Source organism: Anoplophora glabripennis, unplaced genomic scaffold, assembly GCF_000390285.2.
Source record: "Anoplophora glabripennis isolate ALB-LARVAE unplaced genomic scaffold, Agla_2.0 scaffold2199, whole genome shotgun sequence".
Classification (NCBI taxonomy): Eukaryota; Metazoa; Arthropoda; class Insecta; order Coleoptera; family Cerambycidae; genus Anoplophora; species Anoplophora glabripennis.
This window is the reverse complement of record NW_019418294.1, coordinates 11,434-17,347: the sequence shown is the minus strand read 5'-3', so window position 1 is coordinate 17,347 and position 5,914 is coordinate 11,434.

Here is a 5,914-nt window from a genome sequence, read left to right as displayed (position 1 = left end):
AGTTATACAAACCTGACCTAGATTTAAGAGGAATCCGGTTAGGAAACAAAAGTTTGTAGATTCACTTTAAAATTTACTGGCGCCTGACATAAATTTTTTCAAATTTTTTTTTTAATTTAAATTCTTTTGAATCATCTCCCACTTTCCTCAATTTTTCTAAATTGATATTGCTCGGGCATTACTTTCATTACTTCGAACCTATCTCGGACGAGATAGACCCCAACATCTACGAACCTCACGACCCGCTCTAACTGTATCGGCGTTTATGTTAAGGTCACAGCACTAGCCAAAGCTCAGACAACCCGTTCCGAGCCACAACTGGTGTAAATAATAGCAGCAGCGTTGACACATTATTAAACAAGGGGGATTAGAAACGGCCCGGATTGGCTGAGAGCCCGTTTTGGGGCGTGGCCTATGGACCTGGGTCCAAATAAATACGAGGGACGTGAACGACTCGAGAGCGAAACTCTGGTGGTCACAGAAAACTACGCTTGATCAAAGTTGGTTCTTTTGTTGAAAGTAATACAGAAAAATTGCGTATTGGACGTTGGAGCGCCCTGAAGGGTCCCATGGTCAGAGTTATTGTAGTATTGCTCGTCAACTCGTTCTAAAACGCTTCGAACTTCTCATTTAAGTTAGGTATAGACAATTTGATAGTTGTTAAGTAAAAAACATTGATAGTTAGCGGGGAAATCGCGACTGGCTTCGAAATTCGGAGTGCCAAGGAGTTTTTGCCAAATAAAGAAAAGTCTGAAAAAGAATTCATTAGTGTAAAAACATTCTACTTACCTGACAATATATGTGTCAACGTTAATTGTGGCCTTATTTATCTCCAAAGTTGTAACGATACCTTCCGTATCGTCTCTAGAAGTGAGTTGAACCTGAAAGAGAGAAATGAAGTAAAAAAATTTGTTGTTTTTACACTGCCTAAAGAGCTACTCTGGCAACTAAGTCATATCTAGTAAATTTGTATACAGAGTAATAAATAATAACTGACCTAACTTGTCTTAAAAGCAAAGTGAATGCCAACGGCGAGGTAGGATTCAGCTGTGGTAGGATTTAGCACTGTAAACTGACCGTAGTAGTGCGGGTAAGTAAGAAAAAACTATATAGTGTATGGAACATTGAACTGTTAATAGAAAAAGGACTAAAAAGACTTTGAATTTGAACTTAGGAGTTTTTGAACATTATAACTTTCTGTGGAAATTCTCGGGAGATACTGTACTAGTAGAGTGAGTTTTAAGACTTTAAGAGCAAATTAAGCACTAGAGTGGCCTAGGATAATAACTGTCATTGCTTGTGCTGTTGAACTGTATATATTTTTTGTTGAAATAAACATGACATCAAGAGACAATCCGGTGGCGTGTTCGCTTCGGCCAGAACGTACCATTGAAGAGGACCACCTGAGCGAATCTTTAACTTCCACCGAGTCCCTGGAAGGGGCATTTAACGCTCAGGTGGGAACGGAGACGGAAGGGGCGTCGTCGTCCTACAGAAATTTAGGCGGGATGCGTCCCGGGGTACCTGGATATCGTCTCCAGAGGGTCCGTCGTCCCTTCAGGCGCATGCGCACAATAAAGCGCAGCAATTGTGGAGCGCGATCTGGAACAATGGCTCGCTTTTATAGGTTTCGGTGCGGTAGAGCTAGGCTCCGCCCACCGCTGTCTCGGAGTGACGTCACGGCGACAGCCGATGTCGCCTAAGGTCGAGATCGGGACCAGACCGTATAAAAGAGCGGGGGTGTCAACGCTACGCTTTATATTTACACCAACTTGGGCTCGTATAACTACTTCAAGCCCCACGTTGCGTCGTTATGTCAACGCTCGTGCTTCTGAACACTAACTCTGACTCGGAATGAGTAGTCTGAGCTTTCGCTAGTGCTGTGACCTTAACATAAACGCCGATACAGTTAGAGCGGGTCGTGAGGTTCGTAGGTGTTGGGGTCTATCTCCACTGAGATAGGTTCGAAGAAATGAAAGTAATGCCCGAGCAATATCAAAATTTAGAAAAATTGAGGAAAGTGGGAGATGATTCAAAAATAAATTTAAATTTTATAAAAAAACTTTTTATAGTATGTCAGGCGCCAGTAAATTTTGAAGTGAATCTACAAACTTTAATTCCCTAACCGGATTCCTCTTAAATCTAGCTCAGGTATGTATAACTGTTATGTAAGAGTTGACTGTGGATCCTTTCTGATCCTTGAGGTGAGTTGGGAAAACAATTTATACAAACATATTTTCCTTGAGAACTAAAGGACTAAGTTCCCTTTTAAAGTTAAAATTTTTTATAAAAAAAATTTTCAGTTGTTTTTTGAAAAAAACTAAGTTTGACTAATAAGAAAGTTTATTCAGAAAATATATTTCTGGGGTTATGTGCGAAAAGTAAATTATGAGTTCAAAAAAATTTTATTTTGAAAAAGTATCCAAAAATCTTTTTTCGAAAATTTATTTTCGACTAAAAAAAATATTTATTATTATTATTATGAAATTTGACAATTGACAAGTGGTGCCATCTGTTAACCAGCTCGTATCATTCAATAAATTAATAAATAGTTGAGTATTTAACTCTTGTCTTCCTACGACATAAACAGTTGAAATAAACATTGGTAGAGATTAAACATAGAGGGTGGTAGCGTTTCTGAAAGTTTCCGGAAGAAAAACAAAAACTGACGTACTTTTTTCATTTGTTACAGGTAATTTACGACATCCGATTTTATCCTTCCTGCACTTCACACTCGAGTAAGTAGAAAGTCGGCCTTACCCATGCCGATCTTGTTACTTAGAACCCGCGCTGGGTAATCTTGCGTAAAAAATTGGATTTAGAAATCACCAGCCGTAATCTCGATATATGCGCGACTGCGCGAAATAGGAAACCGATAAATTTTGCCGTTTCCAATACAGTTCTAGAAGTAACCGATAAGGAAAACAAATGCATTTAATGAAAGAAACGATTGTTTCGTCCTACATGCTGTCCATACATGGTGCCGGTAGATTTTTTTTACGTCATGTATAGGTAGATTAAAATCCTGTAATTCTGGAAATTTTGTATAAACGTCAAAAAATCGTTGGAACATAGATTTACAGAAATCAAAAAATTAGTTATATGGAAAAAATCTAAAAGAAGTGTCAATATTCGTTTGAACGCGCAAACGCTCTCTGACGTCACAATGCGGAATAGGCTAGAGCGAAAGAATTATTGGTTGGGCTTTCATGTAATCCGCCACATTCTGTGATCTGTGTTCTGTCAGGTGTGTATTTACCGACATTGCTACTTCGGAAACAGGGATCCGAAAAAACTTTTAGTTTAAAACATTTAACAGTTTTAATAAATACAATAATATACCTTATTTATTTTTACAAATAAATGTGATTTATCAGTTAGGTTAGGTAACGTGTTTCATCGCTAACTGGTGGCCCGTTCCGCAACGTGACGTCACACGCGCTAGTCTCAATGCAGGTACCGCCTGCTTGACTCCTTAATTTTATTGTTTTCATTTCTGTTTTATTTTCAAGGAAAACAAATTGTAATTTTAATTGTTAGTACATGTTTCTGTGACATTAGAACTATAATTGTTTATCCTAATTAAAAAATAGCGGACAAGCGTATTCTGTTTCTCTCTTAGAGTGGATTTGTCACGGATCTTGGCCGGTTTTTGTTTCAAGTGCTTTGTGTGAAGACAAATCGCAGCGGCCTGGTCGACATCACAATTCACAATCCTGGACGGGTTCCTAATTATACATCGTAAAAAAAANGCAGGTAAGAACTCGGAGCAATCACCACAATATCACTTTCGTAGATTTAATTCACTTTATTTCCCGTACTTGCGGATGAAGACTAACTTGTAATTTGTTTGAGAAGAACTTGGTTGTAAACTTAGTATTGAACTGTTGAACTTCGGCGATAAACTGATTTCATCCCTGAAAAACCATCCCTTTTATCTAGAAATTTTAGGTCCTTAAGGGTGAATTTCCCTAAACTATTGCGTATTTAGCAATCGTGACATCATGCTTTGCAATATTTCATCAGATTTCATCATCTTTCTAGAACTTTCTAGAAGATGTCATCAAAAACAGCAAAAGTAAACTGAGGGTTTCGATGCTTGATTCTGATTGGTCCACGACTTTGCGAGGAATTAAATACTGAATTCTGATTGGCTGAAGGCTTCATATAAATATATAAAGTGGTATAAAACGCAATTTTCGATTTTGTTTCGTTCATTTGCATAGTAGCCCTTCGGTCTACAACAGGGGTTCCGGCCACCGCAGCTCACTTGCATCTTAGCATCCGTGCGCTACACATCGCACGTACATAAAAGAATTCGCAGTCTCGCACCGTTCTTACCTGTTAAATCTTAATTCCTTGTTTAATTTGAATCCGTTCCTTTGTCCTAAACCTTATCAAATACCAGAACTAAATCTTAAAAATAAATAAATAGAAAAAAATCATAAATAAATAAATAAAAAAAATAAATAAAACGGCTAAGGTGTTCAAACGGCTAAGGTGTTCACAACCCTCGACCTCAAGAGCGGTTACTGGCAGGTGCCCCTGGCTGAAGAATCCCGCAAGTATACAGCATTTACGGTCATGCCCTTCGGCCTGGCAGGGGCTCCAGGAACCTTTCAAAAATTAATGGTCAACGTCCTCGAGGGGTACATGCACCGATTCGTCAAACTCTACCTGGATGACGTCGTCGTGTACTCCGAAACCCAGGAAGAACATCAAGAACACCTCGCCAAGGTACTGAAACGACTCGCTGTTCATGGTCTACGTTGCTCCGCCGAAAAATGCCAAATTGCCACTAGCCAAATCACATACCTCGGGCATGTCATCACTGAAGTCAAGAACCTGCCGCAGCAGGAACACCTACAGCGCATCCAAGATTTCCAAGCACCCAGAACCATCCGAGAGCTCCGCAAGTTTATGGGAACGGCGAACTGGCTGCGAGATTACGTCCCACGTTTCGCCGAACTCGCAGCACCGTTGACTGACCTGCTAGCCACGAAGAAAAAGTTTGTCTGGGGAGTAGCCGCGCAGGAGGCGTTCGACCGCATCAAAGAAGCCATGGCCCAGCCATTAGAACTTAGCCGACCCGACCCGAATAAGCCATTCTGTCTGCAGACCGATGCCAGCAGCTTGGGAATGGCTGCAGTACTATTCCAGGAAGAGGAAAACCGCCGCAGAATTATCGCCTATGCCTCCGCAAAATTCACCGCCACAGAACGACGGTATCACATTAACGAACAGGAGGTCCTGGCGGCCGTATGGGCGATTAAGAAATACCGGATGTTTCTACAAGACGGCCCCTTCCGATTATATACTGACAACCGCTCGCTGCTATGGCTGAAGAAGTACCAAGACGAACGAGCCAAACTAACCCGGTGGGCCCTTATGTTACAAGGGTACCAATTTGAAGTCGTCCATGTGCCCGGTACTCGGAATGAGCTTCCCGACTATCTTTCACGTAACCCAGAGCAAGCCATGGAGGAAGACCAGCCCACCGAAGACGAAAACCAACATCCCTTACTTAACCAAATCCAAGAGAGTACCCTGTATGAAGAAATCGCCGCGGCACAGCGTGAAGACGACAGCTGCCAGCAAGACAGAGCCCGTCTTCAGAGGTTGGCTCGGGAGGAGCCCGCCGACGCCGACGAGCGACGCATCAGAGAAGAATACGCTCTCGTGGACGACTGTATATGGAAACGAACCCCGCAACAACTCCTGCTCTATGTGCCGAGAACGCTGCGTCGCCGGCTCCTAGAAGAATACCACGACGGGCCACACGCCGCTCATCCCGGGCGGGATGAAACCCAAACCGCCATACAGCAGAAGTTCTGGTGGCCGAAGCTACCCCGAGACGTTGCCGAGTGGGTGAAGAGCTGTGCAATTTGTGCCGCTGTCAAAGCAGGGCCGCCGC